At 46.7% G+C, this 23,963-nt stretch overlaps 1 pseudogene; it reads left to right on the top strand.

The window, feature by feature from the left end:
- The window catches only part of LOC148141520 (putative G protein-coupled receptor 139), a 36,976-nt pseudogene extending 17,760 nt beyond the window's left edge, over positions 1-19,216 (top strand).
- The last annotated feature ends 4,747 nt before the right edge of the window (positions 19,217-23,963 follow it).

Below are 23,963 nucleotides of genomic sequence, written 5' to 3'. Positions count from 1 at the left end.
GCCCAGATAATGAATTGAAGATGTGAGTTCCCCTGTGTGATACTGTCTATGCCATAATGTTTAGACTGATTCTAATCTAAAAAAATGAATTTACAGAATCTTTTATGGATTCATGCAGATTTTGAGGGTTGTAAAATGTAACTCTGCAATCACAAATTCACCCCACAAACTTATATGTGCATGCCTGCGTGTGTGTGTATGCGCGGTGTTGTGAGTGTCTGTGACGGCGTGGGTGCATGTGTGTAGGTGTGAGTATAAATGGGCATAGGTCTATGAGAGGTTGCATGGGTGTGCGTGCGTGTGTGTGTGTAGGTGTCTGTGTGTGTGTAGGAGTGTGTGTCTAGCACTGTGTGTGGGTAGGACTGTGTGCGTGTGTGTGTGTTTGTGTGTAGCACTGTGTGTCCCACTCACACATCACCGCTGTACTCACTCACGTAGACTGTCCCGTTCACCCATCACCCCTGTTCTCACTCACCTACACTGTCCCCTTCACCCATCACCCCTTTAGTCACTCATGTAGACTGTCCCGTTCACCCATCACCCCTGTTCTCACTCACCCTACACTGTCCCCTTCACCCATCACTCATGCACTTTTTTAGATTAGATTAGATTAGATTACTTTACCGTGTGGAAACAGGCCCTTCGGCCCAACAAGTCCACACCGTCCCGCCGAAGCGTAACCCACCCATACCCCTACATTTACCCCTTACCTAACACTATGGGCAATTTAGCATGGCCAATTCACCTGACCTGCACATCTTTGGACTGTGGGAGGAAACCAGAGCACCCGGAGGAAACCCACGCAGACACGGGGAGAACGTGCAAACTCCACACAGTCAGTCGCCTGAGGGGGGAATTGAACCCGGGTCTCTGGCGCTGCGAGGCAGCAGTGCTAACCACTGTGCCACCGTGCCGCCCACTTGCTGAGCTTCACTGTCCCCTTCACCCATCACCCCTGCACTCACTGGCCTACACTGTTCCATTCACCCATCATCACTGTACTCACTGACCTGCACTGCCCCGCTCACCCATCACCCCCTGTATTCACTGACTTACACTGTCCCGTTATCCCACATCCTTGTACTCAGTGACCCGACACTGTCCCGTTCGCCCATCACCCCTTTACTCACTGACCTACACTGTCCCATGTGACCATCACCTCTGTACTCACTGACCTACACTGTCTCATTCACTCGAACCTCTATATTCGCTGCCCTACACTATCCCAATCACCCATCACCCCTATACCCACTGACCGGTACTGTGCCCTTCACAATTCACCAGTGTACTCACTAACCTACATTGGCCTGTTCATCCATCACTCCTGTACTCACTAATCTACACTGTCCCGTTCACCCATCACCCCTGTACTCACTAATCTACATTGTCCCGTTCACCCATCACCCCTGTACTCACTGACCTACACTGTCCCGTTCACCCATCACCCCTGTACTCACTGACCTACTCTGTCCCGTTCACCCATCACCCCTGTACTCACTGATCTACACTGTCCCATTCACCCATCACCCCTGTACTCACTGACCTACACTGTCCCGTTCACCCATCACCCCTGTACTCACTGACCTACACTGTCCCGTTCACCCATCACCCCTGTACTCACTGACCTACACTGTCCCGTTCACCCATCACCCCTGTACTCACTGACCTACACTGTCCCGTTCACCCATCACCCTTGTACTCACTGACCTACATTGTCCCGTTCACCCATCACCCCTGTACTCACTGACCTACATTGTCCCATTCACCCATCACCCCTGTACTCACTGAGTTGCACTGACCCGTTCACCCATCACCTGTTTACTCACTGACCTACATTGTCCCGTTCACCCATCACCCCTGTACTCACTGACCTACATTGTCCCGTTCACCCATCACCCCTGTACTCACTGAATTGCACCCATCGCCCCTGTACTCACTGACCTACATTGTCCCATTCACCCATCACCTCTGTACTCACTGACCTACACTGTCTCATTCACTCGAACCTCTATATTCGCTGCCCTACACTATCCCAATCACCCATCACCCCTATACCCACTGACCGGTACTGTGCCCTTCACAATTCACCAGTGTACTCACTAACCTACATTGGCCTGTTCATCCATCACTCCTGTACTCACTAATCTACACTGTCCCGTTCACCCATCACCCCTGTACTCACTAATCTACATTGTCCCGTTCACCCATCACCCCTGTACTCACTGACCTACACTGTCCCGTTCACCCATCACCCCTGTACTCACTGACCTACACTGTCCCGTTCACCCATCACCCCTGTACTCTCTGACCTACTCTGTCCCGTTCACCCATCACCCCTGTACTCACTGATCTACACTGTCCCATTCACCCATCACCCCTGTACTCACTGACCTACACTGTCCCGTTCACCCATCACCCCTGTACTCACTGATCTACACTGTCCCATTCACCCATCACCCCTGTACTCACTGACCTACACTGTCCCGTTCACCCATCACCCCTGTACTCACTGACCTACACTGTCCCGTTCACCCATCACCCCTGTACTCACTGACCTACACTGTCCCGTTCACCCATCACCCCTGTACTCACTGACCTACACTGTCTCGTTCACCCATCACCCTTGTACTCACTGACCTACATTGTCCCGTTCACCCATCACCCCTGTACTCACTGACCTACATTGTCCCATTCACCCATCACCCCTGTACTCACTGAGTTGCACTGACCCGTTCACCCATCACCTGTTTACTCACTGACCTACATTGTCCCGTTCACCCATCACCCCTGTACTCACTGACCTACATTGTCCCGTTCACCCATCACCCCTGTACTCACTGAATTGCACCCATCGCCCCTGTACTCACTGACCTACATTGTCCCATTCACCCATCACCCTGTACTCACTGAGTTACACTGTCCCATTCACCCATCGCCCCTGGACTCACTGACCTACATTGTCCTGTTCACCCATCACCCCTGTACTCACTGAGTTACACTGTCCCATTCATCCATTACTCATTACTCATTACTGGTCCTCCTGGGAGCAGATGCGGCGGAGACGAAGGAATTAGGAGAATGGGATGGCGTTTTTACAGGGGGCAGGATGGGAGGAGGTGTAGTCCAGGTAGCTGTGGGAGTCGGTAGGTTTGTAGTAGATTCCAGGTAGCTGTGGGAGTCGGTTGGTTTGGAGGACCAGTTCAAAATACGTACAACACAGATGGCCTCCTTCTTCAAGGACCGCAATTTCCCCCCCGACGTGGTCGACGGTGCCCTCCACCGCATCTCCTCCACTTCCCGCTCCTCCGCCCTTGAGCCCCGCCCCTCCAACCGCCACCTGGACAGAACCCCACTGGTCCTCACCTACCACCCCACCAATCTCCATGTACAGCGCATCATCCGCCGTCACTTCCGCCACCTCCAAACAGACCCCAGCACCAAGGATATATTTCCCTCCCCTCCCCTATCAGCTTTCCGTAGAGACCACTCCCTCCGCGACTCCCTTGTCAGATCCACACCCCCCACCGACCCAACCTCCACTCCCGGCACCTTCCCTTGCAACCGCAGGAGGTGCAACACTTGCGCCCACACCTCCCCCCTCACTTCTCTCCAAGGCCCCAAAGGAAACTTCCATATCCGCCACAGATTCACCTGCACCTCCACCCACATCATCTACTGCATCCACTGCAGCCGGTGTGGCCTCCTCTATATTGGGGAGACAGGCCGCCTACTTGCGGAGCGATTCAGAGAGCACCTCTGGGCCACCCGGACGAACCAACCCAACCAACCTGTAGCACAGCATTTCAACTCCCCCTCCCACTCCACCGAGGATATGCAGGTCATTGGACTCATCCACCGCCAAACCACAACAACCCGACGGTCGGAGGAGGAGCGTCTTATCTTCCGACTGGGAACCCTCCAACCGCAGGGGATGAACTTGGACTTCACCAGTTTCTTCATCCCCCCTCCCCCCACCTTGTCTCAGCCGGATCCCTCCAGCCCGGCACCGCCTTCCTGACCTGCAGTCTTCTTCTTGACCTCTCCGCCTCCATCCTACTCCGACCTATCACCCTCACCTTGACCTCTTTCCACCTATCACATTTCCAACGCCCCTCCTCCAAGTCCCTCCTCCCTACCTTTTATCTTCTCCTGCTGAACACTCTCTGCTCATTCCTGAAGAAGGGCCTGTGCCCGAAACGTCGAATCTCCTGTTCCCTGGATGCTGCCTGACCTGCTGTGCTGTTCCAGCAATAAAGTTTCAGCTTTGATCTCCAGCATCTGCAGACCTCACTTTCTCCTCAACACTATCTCATTCACCCATCAACCCTGTGTATTCAGAGACCTTCACCGTCCCTTTCACCTATCACCCATGTTTTCACCGTCCTACACTGTACCATTCCACATTCACCCCTGTACTCACTGACCTGCACTGTCCCATTCACCCATCACCCTATACTCAATGAGTTACACTGTCCCATTCACCCTTCGCCCCTGCACTCACTGCGCTACACTGTCGCCTTCCCCCTGACCCCTGCATTTGCTGACCTACACTGTCTCATTGACCCATCACCCATAAACCTCCTGACCTTCATTGTCCCCTCCACCCATCACCCCATCACTCACTGATCTACACTGTCCCATTCATGCATCATCACTGTACTCACTGACCTACACTGTCCCATTTTCCCACACCTCTGTACTCACTGACCCTACACTGTCCCATTCAGCCATCACCTCGGTACTCATTGATCTACACTGTCCTATTCACCCACACCTCTGTACTCACTGACCTACTCTGTCCGGTTCACCCATCAGTCCTGTTCTCACTAACCCACACTGTGCCGTTCACCCATCACTCCTGTACTCACTCATCTACACTGTCCTCTTCACCTATCACCCCTAAACCTCCTGACCTACACTGTCCCATTCAACCATCATCACTGTACTCACTGACCTGCACTGGCCCGCTTTACCATCACCCCCTGTACTCACTGACCTGCACTGCCCCGCTCAACCATCACCCCTGTACTCACTGACCCTACACTGTCCCATTCACCCATCACCCTCTCTACTCACTGACCCTACACTATCCCGTTCACCCATCACCCCTGTACTCACTGACTAGTACTGTATCCTCCAGAATTCACCCCTGTACTCACTGACCTGCACTGCCTCGCTCAACCATCCCCCTTGTACTCACTGACTTACACTGTCCTGTTTTCCCATCACCCCTGTATTCACTGACCTACACTGTCCCATTTTCCCACATCCCTGTAACTCACTGACCCTACACTGTCCCGTTCACCCATCACCCATGTATTCACTGACCTACACTATCCCATTCACCCAAACCCCTGTACTCACTGATCTACACTGTCCCATTCACCCATCACCCCTGTACTCACTGACCTACACTACCCCATTCACCCATCACCCCTGTACTCACTGACCTACACTATCCCATTTACCCAAACCCCTGTACTCACTGACCTACACTATCCCATTCACCCACACCTCTGTAATCACTGACCTACACTTTCTCATTCACCCATCACCCCTGCACTCACCGCGTTGCACTCTCCCGTTCACCCATCACCCCTGAACTCACTGACCTACACTGTCCATTCACCCATCACCCCAGTTCTCACTGACTTGCACCGTCCCATTTACCCATCACCCCAGTTCTCACTGACTTACACCGTCCCATTTACCCATTACCCATGCACTCACTGTGCTACACTGTCCCCTTCACATATCACCCCTGTACGCGCTAATCTACACCATTCCATTCACCCATTACACTGAACTCACTGATCTGAACTACCCCGCTCAACCAACATCACCTGTACTCACTGACCTGCACTGTCCCATTTTCCCACAGCCCTGTACTCACTGATCCTATACTGTCCCCGTCACCCATCACCCCTGTCCTCATTGTCCTACACTGTCCCATTCCCCATTCACCCCTGTACTCACTGGCTTGCATTGTCCCATTCCCCATTCACCCCTGTACTCACTGACCTACACTGTCCATTCACCCATCACCCCTGTACTCACTGACCTACACTGTCCATTCACCCATCACCCCTGTACTCACTGACCTACACTGTCCATTCACCCATCACCCCTGTACTCACTGACCTACACTGTCCATTCACCCATCACCCCAGTTCTCACTGACTTGCACCGTCCCATTTACCCATCACCCCAGTTCTCACTGACTTACACCGTCCCATTTACCCATTACCCATGCACTCACTGTGCTACACTGTCCCCTTCACATATCACCCCTGTAAGCGCTAACCTACACTATTCCATTCAACTATTACACTGAACTCACTGACCTGAACTACCCCGCTCAACCAACATCCCCTGTACTCACTGACCTGCACTGTCCCATTTTCCCACAGCCCTGTACTCACTGACTCTACACTGTCCCCGTCACACATCACCCCTGTACTCACTAACCGACACTGTCCCCTTTACCCACCACCCCTGTATTCAGTGACCTACACTGGTCCCCTTCACCCATCACCCCTGTATTCAGTGACCTACAATGCCCCAATAACACGTCACCCGTAGACACTCACATAAACTGTCCCGTTCACCCATCACCCCTCTACTCCCTCGTATTGTCCCGTTCACCCATCACCCCTTTACTCCCTCACATCGATTGTCCCGTTCACCCATCACCCCTTTACTCCCTCACATTGTCCCGTTCACCCATCTCCCCTTTAATCACTCAGATCGATTATCCCCTTCACCCATCACCCATGTACTCACTGGCCTACACTGTCCCCTTCACCCATCATCCCATGGGGATGTGGGGCGGCATGGTGGCTCAGTGGTTGGCACTGCTGCCTCACAGCACCAGGATCCCAGGTTCGATTCCAGCTCGGGCAGCTGTCGGTGTGGAGTTGTCACATTCTCCCAGTGTCTGCGTAGGTTTCCTCCGGGTGCTTTGGTTTCCTCCCACAGTCCAAAGATGTGCAGGTCAGGTAAAATGGCCATGTTAAATTGCCCATAGTGTTAGATACATTAGTCAGAGGGAAATGGGTCTGAGTGTGGAAACAGGCCGAAGGGCCTGTTTCCACATTGTAGGGAATCTAATCTAATCATCATCCCTGTTCTCGCTAACCTACACTGATCCATTCAGCCATCACCCCTATACGCATTGACCTATACTGTCCTGTCCATGCATAACCCATGTATTCATTAATGTACACTGTTGTGGTTCTGTTCGCTGAGCTGGGAATTTGTGTTGCAGACGTTTCCTCCCCTGCCTAGGTGACATCCTCAGTGCTTGGGAGCCTCCTGTGAAGCGCTTCTGTGATCTTTCCTCCGGCATTTATAATGGTTTGTCTCTGCTGTTTCCAGTTGTCAGTTCCAGCTGTCCGTTGCAGTGGTCGGTATATTGGTTCCAGGTCAATGGGCTTATTGATTGAATCTGTGAATGAGTGCCATGCCTCTAGGAATTCCCTGGCTGTTCTCTGTTTGACTTGTCCTCTAATAGTAGTGGTGTCCCAGCCGAACTCATGTTGCTTGTCAGTCACAAGCTTGTTGCTTGTCACAAATTCCCAGCTCGGCAAACAGAACCACAACAACGAGCACCCGAGCTACAAATCTTCTCACAAACTTTGATTAACGTACACTGTCCCATTCACGCATCACCCTTGTACTCATTAACCTACACTCTCGGCACGGTGGCACTGTGGTTAGCACTGCTGCCTCACAGCGCCAGAGACCCGGGTTCAATTCCCGACTCAGACGACTGACTGTGTGGAGTTTGCACATTCTCCCCGTGTCTGCGTGGGTTTCCTCCGGGTGCTCCGGTTTCCTCCCACAGTCCAAAGATGTGCAGGGTCAGGTGAATTGGCCATGCTAAGTTGCCTGCAGTGTTAGGTAAGGGGTAGATGTAGGGATATGGGTGGGTTACGCTTCGGTGGGGCAGTGTGGACTTGTTGGGTCGAAGGGCCTGTTTCCACACTGTAAGTAATCTAATCTAATCTAATCTCTCCCAATCACTCATCACACCGTACTCACTGACCTACACTGTCCCGTTCACCTAGTACCCCCAAACTCACTAACCTACACTGTATCCTTCACACATCACCCCTGTACTCACTGACCGACACAATGTCACTCACGCATCAACCCTGTATTCAGAGACCTACAATGTCCCCTTCACCCATCACCCCTGTATTCATGGACCTACAGTGTCCCATTCACTCATCACCCCCATACTCACTAACCTACACTCTCGCCTTCACCCTGTACTGACTGATCTGCACTGTTCCACTTACCAATCATCCCTCTACTCACTGACTAATTCTGGGCCCTTCACCACTCACCCCTGTACTCACTGACCTATACTGACTTGTTCAACCATCATCCCTGTAATCACTGACCGACAGCATCCCATTCACCCATCACCCCTGTACTCACTGACCTGCACTGTCCCGTTCACCCATCACCCCTGTACTCACTGACCTGCACTGTCCCGTTCACCCATCACCCCTGTACTCACTGACCTGCACTGTCCCGTTCACCCATCTCCCCTGTACTCACTGACCTGCACTGTCCCGTTCACCCATCGCCCCTGTACTCACTGATCTGCACTGTCCCGTTCACCCATCACCCCTGTACTCACTGACCTGCACTGTCCCGTTCACCCATCGCCCCTACACTCACTGACCTACACTGTCCCCTTCACACATCACCCTTTAATCACTGACCAACACTATTCCAGTCACACATCAACCCTGTATTAAGAGACTTACACTTCCCCTTCACCCAACACCTCTGCACCCACTGACCTACACTGTACCCTTCACCTATCACCCCAGTCCTCACTGACATACACTGTTCTGGTCAAAATTACCCTGTACACTCTGACCTACGCTATCCCCTTCTCCCAACATGCCTATGAACACTGACCTACACTGTCCACTTCACTTATCACCACTGTCCTCACTGACCCACACTGTCCCATTCACCCATCACCTCTATACGTACTGATCTATACAGTCCCCTTCTCCCACATCCCTGTGCTCACTGACCTACACTGCCCCATTTGCCAATCAGCCGTGACTCACGACCTGCACCTGCTTCTGCTGCATTAACATGTCCATTTTAACTTTCTCCGTCCTGTTGCCCCCTCAATGCCGTTTCTCTTTGAATTAGTCTCATTTTCATCCCGTGCATTCCCTATATGCCTTTGATTTCTTCCCCCTTCAAGTCGGGTCCTTTTCTGTGTTTATAATGAGTGTGTTTCCCTCTGGGTTTCTCCCTGACCATGACTTTTGGTTCTATAGACGCAGTTGTGCCAATGTTGTAAATTTCAGATACTGCCCCGTGTGCCCTGTGTGGTGCCCCACGAAGGAGTGTCCTTTGACTTAAGCTTTTCCAGCAGCTTTGACTGACACATTTGAAACTTGGTCTGTGTTTGTCCGTAGAACATCTGTGTTAAATGCTGTAAGCAGAGCAGGTGTTGAGGAAACCCATGGAAGCATTGTTTGGAAACCGGTGTCTAATCAGCTGCTCAGGAGCTTTGAATGATTTGTTGATTGACACAGGATGTGAAAATAAACTAAAGGGAAGACAGTGTCCGAACGATGACATACATTTAAGCCCAACTTCACGACGCTTAGAAAACATTTCTTCTGCTCAAAATGAAGGACTCGAGAACAAGATGACCCACCTCTCGTTAACGAAGGCTGTCAATAACAGGATCAAATCAAAAACAAAGACTTTTTAAAGCAATAAAAATTGAAGTTTAGAATTGTTCATTTTAGGAACCAGCAGCGGTTGGCTGAAAAGCCTTACATGATGAAGAAAATTGGTTATGAATGTACATTGGCAAGCAATTTCAAAAAAAATTGCAAAAGATTCTCTGTGTGCATAAAGAGAGATAGAGAGGAACTCAAGTATATGTGGGACTGGGGACTTGAAAATGAGAAGCGGAAAATTACAGTTAGTTATTTGACTTTGATTCAGTTAATTATTTAATTTGGATTTTATATATATATATTCTAAACGCATATAAGCAAGGTCTGATTGGAGAAGAAAACTTGTAAACGTCTCTTTCTTTACAAGGGACTGCGTTTTGAACAAAGTACTGGATCTGAAGACACGATAGATCACTGGGACTTTACGACTTTGACCCATGGGTTTTAAGAGAAATTGCTGCAGAGACACTGGACGCCTTGGTTTAAACATTCTTGAGCTCACTGGATTCAAGAAGGATTCCAGACAATTGGAAAACTGATGAAGTGACTCCTCTGTTCAAGGATGGATGGGCACAGGAAGGAACATGCAGGCCAGTTAATTCGATAGCCAGTGCTGGGAAATTGCTTGAGTCCATTAATAAGAAAGAAATAGCATAATAAATCCTGAACATTATCAAGCAGATTCAATCCCGTGCTGTGAAAACAAAATCAAGTTTGACAGATTTGCTTGGTTTTCTGAGGATCAGAGAAGTGGAGCTGATGAAGAGGAACCAGTGGATGTTGTGTTCAGTATTTGGATTTCCATGAGATATTGGATAAAATATGAAATACAGCAAACAGTGATTGCTCAAAAGGGGAGATATCAGTTAAGACAGTAATATATGAGGAATGGATTTATAATTGACTAACAAATAGACAATAGAGTTGGGATTAATGGCTATTTTTTCAGGTTGGAAAGACGTGACTCAGTGGAGTATCAACATAATATGTCCTAGATCCTCAATTATTTACGGTTCATTTGTGGGCGGCATGGTGGCACAGTGGTTAGCACTGCTGCCTCACAGCGCCTGAGACCCGGGTTCAATTCCCACCTCAGGCGACTGACTGTGTGGAGTTTGCACGTTCTCCCCGTGTCTGCGTGGGTTTCCTCTGGGTGCTCCGGTTTCCTCCCACAGTCCAAAGATGTGCAGGTCAGGTGAATTGGCCATGCTAAATTGCCCGTAGTGTTAGGTAAGGGGTAAATGTAGGGGCATGGGTGGGTTGCGCTTCGGCGGGTCGGTGTGGACTTGTTGGGCCGAAGGGCCTGTTTCCACGCTGTAATGTAATCTAATCTAATCATATGAATAACTTGCAAGGGGGAGGATGCAATGTATTCATATTAGCTAATGATGCAAAAAATTAGTGATAGTGTATGGTGTGATGAGATCATAAACAATCTCAAATGGAATAGAGATAGATTGCCTCACTCTATGCACACTTTGCTAATGGAGCTCAGTGTCAGAAAAAAAGTGTGGTCATTTGGCCAGAGGAATCAAAATTCCTGTTTGTTATTTAAATGAAGAGATACTCCAAAAACAGTGGAGCACAAAGGGACGTGGGTATTCTTGTGCATGAAACTGAAAACTTTAGCATACAGGTACAGCAAGCAATTAAGACAGCAAATGGAATGTTGGCCTTTATTTTGAGGGGGCTGGATTTTTTTTATTTACAAGAGAAGTCTTGTTATGATTAGATTCCCTACAGTGTGGAAACAGGCCCAAAAAGCCCACACTGACGCTTCAAAGAGTAACCCACCCAGACACATTTCCTCTGACTAATGCACTTAACACTATGGGCAATTTAGCATGGCCAACTCACCTAACCTGCAGGTCTTTGGACTGTGGGAGGAAACCCACGCAGACGTGGAGACAATGTACAAACTCCACACAGACAGTCACCTTAGGCTGGAATCGAACCTGGGACCCTGGTTCTGTGAGGTAGCAGTACTAACTACTGAGCCACCCTGCCACCCATAATTGGAACAAATCTTTTCACAAACTTTGAACTGTAACACTATTGGTGAAACTATACCCAGAATACTGTGTGCAATTTTGATCCCAAACTTAAGACAGGATGTACAGTTGGGAGAGGATATTGGAGACAGTTTAATAAAGATTCACAAGGCTGATTCCTGGGACAAACATTTCAGTTCTTGAAGACATCAAGACATAGAGACACATAGTGCACAAAGAGCCAGTCCATAAATGTTTGGCATAATAATGGTCTTCTTCAAAATCATGATTCAGAGAAGACTTGAACGGTAGATGTTGGGAAGTAGCTTCTACTCGTGTTTGCATCTCGAATTAGGGGACTCATTTTTCAGTTAGTGGTCCCTGACACTTTAAGATGCGAAGGTACTTCTTCTCTCAGACATTATTGAATGCCTGGAATTCTCTACCCAGAGAATCATGGAGGCTAGTTCACTGGAAGCATCTAAAGAGGAGATGGATAGCATTTTGAAATACCATGGAGTTGTTGACAATGATAACCTGTCACAAAAGAAACACTGAGGTCTGTGGTAGGTCCACCTTGATCATATTGAATGGTGTGAAAGGCTGAGGCGCTGAAAGGTCTCCTCCTGTTAACTGAAGGCCTCATTAGTCTTTAGCATGGGATTTTGTTTTCTGCCTATCTCCTCCCCGAGCTCAGTGTCAAGCTATGACTGAAGAGGCTATGTGAAGCATTTTGTGACATTTGCCTGTGTTGAAAGCATCATATAAATACTAGTTATGGTTTCTCGTGGTAAATCAATGAATTTATCATTCTAAGATATAGAGATTTACATTATTCTGGGTTCAGTTCCTGAGCCTTCGTCTATCCTGATCTTTGTAGTCACACTCTTTTTCAGTCCAGAACATGCAGACACACTGCCCATTAATATCCCTAATGTCGCAGTTTTTCTGATGAGAAGTGATTTGTGTTTGACTGCCAGACAGAAATGCTGCTGCTCTGTCCTATACCACTGCCAGTAATCACTCAGTTGGTTAACTTTGTATCTCACACATTACTTTGCAGGTTTCGTCAATGGAATGTACAACAGGGAAATGGGCAATTTTTCCTCTTGGTCTGTGCTGCTGTTTATGTACCACATGATCCTCCTCCCATCCACGACATTGAAAACTGTCAGCATTTCCTATACTTTTATCTTTCATGCACTTGTAGAGCTTCCCTATGAAATGTGTCGAAACATTACAACACAGAAGAAGGCTATTCAGCCCTTTGTCTCTTTGTTGGCGATATACCTGTGAAATTTCCCTCCCCTGCTCCATGCAGTAACAACCTCAACTTTCTGGTCAATATGAAAAGACATTTTTGTGACACCCTCATTGTTTTTATTTATCATTGCCATTCATTGGAACCCCTACTTGTCCACAATGGAAAACATCTTCTCTACAACTGCCTGGTCAATTCTCTCCATAATTTTAAAGTACATGTTCATTTGCTTCTCAGTTTTCTCTTTTCTGGAGCAATGTGCCTCAAACTGTCCAATCATTTGTGCAAAGTTAGAATCTCTCAGGTTTTAGTATCATTCTTAAAATCTTCTTTGGAATTCCAGTACTATCTTTCTTGCAATCCACAGACCAGACCGATGCGCAATGCTCCCAGTTTGGTCTGACCATTGGTAACATCACGGTGAATCTCCTCTGCACCCATTGCAGCATTATCACATTCTTTCTATAGCATGGTGGCCAGACCTGCACACACTACTCCAGCTCTGGCCTCACCAACAATCTGAACAGCTCAAAATAACCTCCCAATTCTGTTAATCGATGCCTTGAATAATAAAGCATCCTGTGTGTTCTTAATTATCTTTTTAAACTCTACTTTTGCTGTTGCCCCACCTCCATAACATTACCTGTCTCTCCATCTATCCTTGTGTCATCTGCAAGATTAGCAACAAAGTTTCTTCATCCAGATCGTCAATGTGCAACATGAACAGTTACGATTCCAACACTGTACTTTGTAATCCTGGAAGATATTGTTTCATTTCTCATCTCAGCATCCTCTATGCATGTCAATATCTTGCCCCGAACACCTTGTGGCATCTTATCAAAGGCCTTCTGGAACTCCAAATACATCACATCTGATGGCTTCCCTTTATCTAACTTGTTCGTTAACTCTTTGAAGAATTCTAACAGAATTATAAGGAATCACAGCTGTTTGATGAATTTATGCTGTCTGGGCCCTATTTTACCATCTACTTCCAAGTATTCTGCCATCCCGACCTTAATGATGGGTGTAAAATATAACCATTGACGGAGATCTGTCTAAACAGCCTCCCTCCTGCCTTTAACAGAGTGTTATATTAGACATTTCCCTATCTTCGCGCGCTCTCCCCCTTAGTATGTGTTTTATTCCTTGGAATGGATTTTTGTTGTGCTTCCTGAATTACTCCCAGAAACTCCAACCAGTGCTGCTCCACCACCTTTCCTGCTAGGCCACCCTTCCAAACAGCTCTGGCCAGCTCCTCACTCATGTCTTTGGAGCTACACTTAGTCAACTGTAAATTAGACCTGATTCTACTTTCTCACTCTCACACTGCAGGGTAACATGGATCATATTGTGGTCACTGCTTCGAGGTTGACCTTTATCTTCAGCTCTGTCATCAAGTCTGCTTCATTGCACATCACAAAATTCAGAATTACCTGTTTGCTAATGGGCTCTACCACAAGTCCTGAAGAAGGGCTCATGCCGAAATGTCGATTCTCCTGCTCCTTGGATGCTGCCTGACCTGCTGCGCTTTTCCAGCAACACATTTTCAGCTCTACCACAAGTCCATTTGCTGATGGGCTCTGATCCAAAATAGCTTCTTGTATACATTCCACAAATTCCTTTTCTTGGATCCTCAGCCTACCTGATTTTCCCAAACTACCTGCACATTGAAGTCCCTCAGGGTTATTGTAATATTGCCTTTCTTACATGGCTTCTATATTTTCCAATTTATTTTCTGCCTCACATCCCAACTACTGCTAGGAGTCCTGCACACACCTCCTACAGGGACATGATTTTTCCTTTACTGTTCCTCATCTCTGCCCAGACCAATTGTACACTTTCTGAACATATTCTTGCAATTGATTTAATTTCATCTCTTAATAACAAGATGTCCCTTCTTGCACTGCCTATCTGTCTGTCCTTTCAATGGAACATATATTCTCGGATATGTATTTGCCAGCCCTGATCCCCTTGTAGCTATGTTTCCGTAAAACTCACAACACTGTACCCAGCAATTTCAAATGAGCTACAAGCCGATTTACTTTGTTTTATGTACTGCATGCATTTTAAGTGCAACACTCAGTGTTGCGTTAACAGACCCCCTTCTGATACCTGCCCCTTATGTGCTGGGCCTGTAGTGGGATTACTGACCTGCTCCATACTCGCTCTCCTTTTACTTGTTCTGGAAACTTTAAAAACCTCTCCTGAGCCCTCCCCTATTTAACTAGCTTCTGGTCTTGTGACCACACAGTTGGACGTTACCGCTTGGATCCTGCTCGCTGAATGGTTCACGTGGACCCTATCCCAGTGGTGCAGTTCCTTCCTATCTTAATACTGCTGCCTGTGCCCCATGAAGCTGAACCTGTTTTTCCTGCCCTGCTCCTTCAGTTTATTTCTCCATATTGCCTACTTTCTACGTCAATTTGCACAAAGTTTGGGTAATAAGCCGGAGAGTATAGCACTTGAGGTCCTGCCCTTCAAGTTGGTTCCCACTTCCTGATATTCCCTGCACAAGACCACTTTTTATTTTATTTAATAATGAAACAAGGGTAGAGATGCTGACATTGAAATTGTTGTTCGATTCACTGATTCGCTTGATTTTTCTGCAAATGTTTCAACTCCCAACTGGATGACATCTTCAGTGCAATGTAGCTATTGGATGAAGCGCTGTTATTGTTGTTTATACGGCTCTGTCTGTCAGCAGATATAACCCCTGGGCAGATCATAACAACAGCACTTCATCCAGAGGCAACACAGCACTGAAGATGTCACCCAGTCGGGAGACGAAATGTTGGCAGGAAAATCAAGCAGCTCCGCGAACCGAGTAACACCTTCAACCACAACCCGAGCTACAAATATTCACAGAAACCTTAAATGGTTAAATACAATAGGATAAGTCAAATGAAATAACCATATCTCCTCATTGTTTTTGATTGCAATGTGTAAGATACTCTCAAAATAACATCAAAGTTTATATATGATGCAATATATTGTTTGGAGAGTCTGTCATTGTGGAAATGGTTTGATGAAAACTGGTGTTGACATAACGTCCAAGTGTTGTCCAGTCAATGACAGGAGCCCAAGGAATTGAATGACTGTAACATGGAGCTCAGGGCACAATCAGATCAGCCCCAATCTTATTGACTAGTGGGATAGATTTGAAGGGCTGAAAGATCTCATAATGGACATTAATCAGATGTGATTCGTACAAAATTCAAATATGCTTCTTCCTCTTGTGTGTTACATACTGGAGGACTGACATTTTCTTGGACCTGGTAAATTGTTTGGAACTTTATGTGAATTCTCCAAAAAATTTCAAAAGTGACACTCTCGGAGCATTCTACAATTGATATTATTTGTGAACAGCTTGACATCAGTTAGTTAAAATAAAAGACAAGATCCCAAGGGAAGAAATCCTGTTCAAAGGGGAAGGAAACACTTTTGAAATCCCCTCAGGCAGTTAAAGCGGTGAATACATTTTCCCTGCATTTACATTTCTTCAAAACAGAGGATCAACCATAATTTAGACTAAAAGACAGAAGTTTTCAACCTCCATTGCCTTCAGGGAATGGGGAGAGAATCCTTCAGAACAGCAACGTTTTCACCTTCTGTATTAGGAACTGTAAAGAAATGACCTGTGTCTGCTCTTGGGTGATCGAGTGTGTAGGAATGTTCTAGACACACATCCATAAGAGCAGACGGTGTCTCTGTGTTTGGGGAGGGAGTACTTCTTTTGTGTTACGTCACACTTTTGTCAAAAATTCAAAACTCATCATATCAATATTTCAGCACTAATTATTTAGTAAATCTCTGATTACGTGCCGTGGGCGGCACGGTGGCACAGTGGTTAGCACTGCTGCCTCACAGCGCCAGAGATCCGGGTTCAATTCCCGCCTCAGGCGACTGACTGTGTGGAGTTTGCACATTTTCCCCGTGTCTGCGTGGGTTTCCTCCGGGTGCTCCGGTTTCCTCCCACAGTCCAAAGATGTGTGGGTCAGGTGAATTGGCCATGCTAAATTGCCCGTAGTGTTAGGTTTAAGGGGTAAATGTAGGGGTATGGGTGGGTTGCGCTTCGGCGGGTCGGTGTGGACTTGTTGGGCCGAAGGGCCTGTTTCCACACTGTAAGTAATCTAATCTAATCAATGACTCATTTGAAAATCTCACTGTGTCATCAATATAACTGGTAACTTTGCCTCCAAGTTGATGTATAATGTGTTTGTTTTCCTTCCTCACAGTTAATGCAGTGACGATCTAAGTCCTGCTTTATAAAGATTGTGGATTATCTCCATGTGTCAGTCGTTACCTGGGGGCCATGGCAGTGGCGGATCTACTGGTCATTATCCTCGACCTGATATTGAGGCATATTCCCATTGTTTATCGGGAACAGTTTTATTTCCTGATGGACTCCGTCCCCGTGTGTAATATCCACGCCGTCCTGCTTTATGCAGCCACTGACTGCTCTGTCTGGTTCACTGTCACTTTCACCTTTGATCGGTTTGTGGCCATTTGTTGCCAGAAGCTGAAAAGTAAATATTGCAGTGAGAAAACGGCGGCTGTGGTTCTGGGAGCAGTGACTGTGCTGAGCTGTTTAAAGGACATTTCCTGGTATTTTATGCTCACGGCTCGGTATTGGCTGGTGAACATCCCCTGGTTTTGTTCTGTAACAAACAATGTTTATCACTCTCCAGTCTGGGTCACAATCGAGTTCCTCCACCATATTCTAAACCCAGCTCTCCCATTTTTCGTGATTCTGCTGCTCAATGTTCTCACCGTCAGACACATTTTAGTGACCAGCAGAGCCCGCAGGAGACTCCGCGCTCACACCAATGGGGACATTCAGTGTGATACCGAAATGAAGAGTCGCAAAAAGTCCATCATTTTACTATTTGTGATTTCAGCCAATTTCATCCTGTTATGTTCAACATTAATGGTCTATTCTCTATGGCACCGGATGAATTATTTTGGATATGGCTCTGCTTATCTACATCTCTTTATGCAGGAATTAGGCTTCATGCTGCAGCTCCTCAGTTGCTGCACAAACACTGCGATTTATGCCATTACCCAGACTAAGTACAGGCAGCAGCTAAAGACTGTGCTGAAATATCCCTTTAATCAAATTCACCAATCAATCAAATTCAGTCATTAATCAATCTATCCAGGGTTTGCTCACTTCAATTCCATTTTTGCAGCAATGAAGCAGTCTTTCATGAAAATAACAGTGAATGTTGTGCTGTCTTGTCTTAAACATATACAACAGGTTGCAAAGACATATTTCAACATTACTTTCAACTCAGAGGCGACTGAAAAAAAGTCACCATCCACTGTCTGCACCTGTAGTTTCAATTTTTAAAGAATAAAAATTTTCACTAAATAATGCCAAGCAGCAGAACAAAATTTTTTGCTGTTTGTCTTTGTGTTGAAGAAGTTGAGCTGGAGAAAGACAAACACAACCCTAAGTCCTGGTCCTCACAGACTAAACGGGGACCAATGCGAAAATCAGGAGTTGGGTTGAAGTCACTCTGCCCTTGCTTTTACCTCTGGTATCATCCACCCTAGGCTGGCCATGGCATAATTCAACTCTCTCCCCTGCTCAATCTTGCTCCCGATCTCTTCCGACTCTAACAATGTCCTCCTCAGCCTTGCATGCTCCTTTTTTCTCTGTCTCTTTTTCATGCCACTCTCTCCACCTTTCTCCTTTACTCAATTTCCCTCTTGCACACTCTCTACCTTTTCAATCTCCAACCTCTCCCAATTCCATTACACTTTCCATATCACCTGTTGCTAAGAGAACAGACTGAGGATGTGTTACAGTTCTCCTCACTGACACTTTCTTTTCCTCTCTTACAAACTGTCCCCCTCTCTCTCTCTTGATAATAATCCATATCACTCTTTCTGTTACACTGATCCTCTCTCTCTTCCTTGCTGTCTCATTGCCCCTCTCTCTCCGTCCCTCCATCACACAGTCTCTCCCTCTCTGATGTCTATCGCTCGGACAATCTCTCTGTCCCTTTCGTGCTCACACTGCCACTCACTCTCTTACCATCCGTCCCTCTCTTTCTGTCACTGACCCCCTCACTGTTCTCCTCTCACTCTCTCTCCCTCATTTTGTCCATCTTTTTCTCTGACTTTCTCTCTCTGATTCAATGTCATTCCCTCTCCCTGTTCTCCTCTCTCTCACTGTCCCATTCTCTTCCTGATAGAAAGTAAGGGTTACGGTGAGAGGGCGGGTAAGTGGAGCTGAGGCCACAAAAACAAAATCAGCCATGATCTTATTGAATCGTAGAGCAAGATTGAAGGCCAGTTGGCCTACTCCTGCACCTAATTATTATCTTATGTTCTCATTGTCTCACTGCTCCTCTCTAGGCAAAAGTGAGGACGGCAAATGCTGATAACCAGAGTCTAGATTAGAGTGGTACTGGAAAAGCTCAGCAGGTCAGGGAGCATCCGAGGAGCTTTTGCCCGAAACGTCGATTTTCCTGCTGCTCGATGCTGCCTGACCTGCTGTGCTTTTTCAGCACCACCCTAATCTATCCTCACTGCTCCTCTCTGTCTGTCTCCCCACTGTTACACTCTCTCTCTGTCTTACTGTGTCTCTCTCCCTCTCTCTCACATTGCCCTCCCTCCACCCCCGGCTGTCTGTCTCAATGTCTCTGTGTCTCTTTCCCTCACTGTCCCTTTCCCTCTCTCTCATACAGCCACTCCTTCTCTCTGTCTCTTTTCTCACATGGAGGTCAAACCACTCTGTTAGTTAAAGTTCACATCACTTCAGAATCTGTTAAAATGTGAGTGACAGAGAATTCCTAATTTCCACTATTTAAGGGAAAAATAACAATTTATTTTCAAACTCTAAGAGTGAACACTAAGAAAAACTATTCATAAATCCAAGCCCCCCACTTTTCCTAACTACTTAGTATCTGACACCAACTTTTTAAAAAAAAATTCCTATACTACAATTATTAAACATTACGTTAACTTAATCTCAAGACCAGGCAGCCTTTGTCTTTTTGATGAAGAGCTTATGCCCGAAACGTTGATTCCCATGCTCCTTGGATGCTGCCTGACCTGCTGTGCTTTTCCAGCACTACACTCTCCACTCTGATCTCCAGCATCTGAGGTCCTCACTTTCTCCTAGTCTTTGTCTTCAATCTTCCATCTACTGAACTCCCTGGCTCTTCTTCTTTCTTTTTACTGTGAGGATGTTTTACATGAAAAGGTATCTTTGATAGAAAGTGTGTTCTCATCTCTTTGAGCGCAAGATTTTAGATAGTCAGTTCGCTCTCTGGCTCTACGGCAGTTGCTCGGCTGATCGATGCCAGTTGGTCTCTGACCAATTCTCAAAATGCCTGCTTTTTTAATATTCCCAACATCATACCACCTCAATTAGCAATGTTGTCTACATTTCAAACTCAGTTAGGTTTTAGTATCCTGGCCATAATTTAAACTAATTGGTATAATTTGAATTGTTGCCAAAACAACAACCAAAACCCAGGTATCCATTTAACAGCCAATTGTTACATGTATCTATTTTGGAACAGCACATCTCCAAGCCTTTCCATTCAGGCAGCTGAGCATGCATTTTAAGTTTGTTTCAATATTCAGAAAACACTTTTTATTTAAAGTGAACATACAGGCTTTTGACTTTGTGACACCTCCCCCCTTAAGAAAAAAGTGAACCATCGTAATGAAGACATGGCTTCGTTTTTTCCTTTTAATTCTTAATACCATTACGATGAAATACATATGTCATTAATCTAAGTTATACATTTAATTTTACTTCTGCACACATATATAACATTGGAATCAATGCAGACAAATTTTGTCTACACCTTTTCTTTTAACTCCACAATAATGCATCTATCACATTTTTATGACCTGGAACATGTACAATTTGATAAATAAAAGTCTATACATAAGACTGCAATGAAATAGTCTTATATTTTTGGCTTAAAATCGCTCCGAAAGTGTGAGAGGGTTGTAGTCCGTGTACAAAACTGCCTCCAACACATAGTTCATCACATAAATATTAAAATACTGTAAGGCCGTTACCAAACTCAATAGTTCTTTTTCAATAGTAGAGTTTTTTTTCTCTGATGGATATTAAGAAGTAGCGAATTGACCATTCAAATCCATCCTCATCTTCCTGCTTTAGTGCAGCTCCAACTCCCACATCACCAGCATCAATTGGAAATTTGAAGGATTTTTAAAAAAATTGTGTGGCTGGGAGAATACAGCAAGCCAGGCAGCATCAGGAGGTGCTGCAGTCAACGTTTCAGGTGTAACACTTCTTCATGACTGGGGATAGTTGCAGATGATTTTGAGTGTGAGCAGCAGCGGAGGTAAGACGAACCCGGAAGACTTCAGCGAAGGTAAGGCAGTTTTTAAAAAATTACTTACCGGTAGCGGACAGCATGTTTTCCCTTTCACAGAAGGAGCGGGAGCAGCGGGGAAGTGACGAGGACCAGAGGGGCAGCCGGGAAGGAAAGCAGTGACCATATATATCAGCAAGTCGGGTATGGATGCTAGGGCAGTTGCTTGCTCCTCCTGCAGAATGTGGCAGGTGGGAGACATGGCACACATCTCCGCTGGCGGGAAATGCACCCAACTCCAGCTCCTTGAAAACCGTGTTAGGGAATTGGAGCTGGAGCTGAATATATTACGGATCATTCGGGAGCCTGAGGTGGTAATTGAGAGGAGTTACCGGGAGTTGGTCACTCCTAAGACTCAGGACAAAGATAAATGTGTTACAGTTAGGGGGAGGAAAGGGGACAGTCAGACAGTGCAGAGATCCCCTGTGGACATTCCCCTCAGCAATAAGTATACCGTTTTGGATACTGCTGGGTGGGATGATCTACCAGAGGAAAGCCATAGCAGTCAGTTCTCTGGCACTGAGCCTGACACTGTGGCAAAGAAGGGAAGGGGGCAGAATAGAAAAGTACTCGTGGTAGGGGACTCGATAGTTAGGGGAATCGACAGGAGATTTTGTGGTCAGGATTGGGATTCCCGGAAGGTATGTTGCCTCCCTGGTGCCAGGGTCCGGGACGTCTCCGATCGGGTTCTAAAAGGGGAGGGCGAACAGCCAGAAATCTTGTTACATATTGGCACTAATGTTATAGCCAGGAAAAGGATCGAAGATATAAAAAGTGATTTCAGGGAGTTAGGATGGAAGCTGCAGAGCAGGGCGAACAGAGTAGTGTTCTCGAGCTTACTACTGGTGCCACGAGATAGCGAGGCAAGGAACAGGGAGCGGGCGCAGCTTAACACGTGGTGCAGGAGGGAGGGCTTCAGATATATAGATAATTGGGATGCCTTCTGGGGGAGGTGGGACCTGTACAAGAAGGACGGGTTGAATCTGAACTGGAAGGGGACCAATGTCCTGGGTGGAAGATTTGCTCGAGTAGTTCGAGAGGGTTTAAACTAGTATGGCAGGGGGGTGGGAACCTGAGCTGTATACCGGAGATGAGATGGATGCAGATGAGGCAATAGCAAGAGGTAGCGCAGACAGTGGGAAGGATTTTCCTGGCAAGGAACCAAGGTATCAGTTAAAGTGTGTTTGCTTTAACTCAAGGAGTATCAGGAATAAAAGTGATGAACTTAGAGCATGGATCAGTACCTGGTGCTATGATGTTGTGGCCATAACAGAGACATGGGTTTCTCAGGGGCAGGAATGGTTGCTGGATGTTCCAGAGTTTAGAGCATTTAAAAAGAATAAGGAGGGGGGAAAAAGAGGAGGGGGTGTAGCACTACTAATCAGAGAGGGTATCACAGCTAGAGAAACTTCCATTGTCGAGGAAGATCTGCCTACTGAGTCATTATGGGTGGAAATTAGGAACAGCAAGGGAGCAGTCACCTCATTAGGGGTTTACTACAGGCCCCCCAATAGCAGCAGGGAGATGGAAGAAAGCATAGGTCGGCAGATTTTGGAAAAGTGTGGACGTAGTAGGGTTGTTGTAATGGGTGACTTTAACTTTCCCAATATTGATTGGAACCTCCTTCGAGCAGAAGATTTGAATGGAGCTGTTTTTGTAAGGTGTGTTCAGGAGGGTTTCCTAACTCAGTATGTTGACAGGCCAACGAGGGGGGAGGCCATTTTGGATTTGGTGCTCGGCAATGAGCCGGGGCAGGTATCAGATCTTGTGGTGGGAGAGCATTTTGGTGATAGTGACCACAACTGCCTCACATTCTACATAGCTATGGAGAAGGAGAGGATTAGGCAAAATGGGAGGACATTTAATTGGGGAAGAGGAAACTATGATGCGATTAGACATGAGTTAGGAAGCATGGATTGGGAGCAATTGTTCCATGGTAAAGGCACTATAGACATGTGGAGACTGTTTAAGGAACAGTTGTTGCAAGTGATGAATAAATATGTCCCTCTGAGACAGGCAAGAAGTGGCAAGATAAATGACGAGAACGGTGGAGCTTCTCATCAAAAGGAAAAAGGTAGCTTCCGTAAGGTGGAGGAAGCTAGGGTCAAGCTCAGCTCTACAGGATTACAGGCAGGCAAGGAAGGAGCTTAAAAATGGTCTGAGGAGAGCCAAGAGGGGGCATGAGAAAGGCTTGGCAGAATGGATTAGGGAGAACACAAAGGCATTTTACACTTATGTGAGGAATAAGAGAATGATCAAAGAAAGAGTAGGGATAGCATAGGGAATTTGGGTGTGGAGTCTGAGGAGGTAGGGGAAGCCCTAAATGAGTTTTTTTGCTTCTTTCTTTACGAAAGAAACGAACTTTGTCGTGAATGAAACCTTTGAAGAGCAGTCATGATTCGGAGGTGCCGGTGTTGGACTGGGGTGTACAAAGTTAAAAATCACACAACACCAGGTTGTAGTCCAACAGGTTTAATTGGAAGCACACTAGCTTTCTGAGCCACGCTCCTTCATCAGATGAAGGAGCGTGGCTCAGAAAGCTAGTGTGCTTCCAATTAAACCTGTTGGACTATAACCTGGTGTTGAGTGATTTTTAACTTTGAAGAGCAGGTGTGCA

The sequence above is a fragment of the Chiloscyllium plagiosum genome, unplaced genomic scaffold, assembly GCF_037043375.1.
Source record: "Chiloscyllium plagiosum isolate Xiang-an unplaced genomic scaffold, Cpla_swu_hap1 HiC_scaffold_33, whole genome shotgun sequence".
Classification (NCBI taxonomy): domain Eukaryota; kingdom Metazoa; phylum Chordata; class Chondrichthyes; order Orectolobiformes; family Hemiscylliidae; genus Chiloscyllium; species Chiloscyllium plagiosum.
The sequence above is the reverse complement of the archived record's forward strand: the minus strand, read 5'-3'. Positions and strand labels throughout refer to the sequence as shown.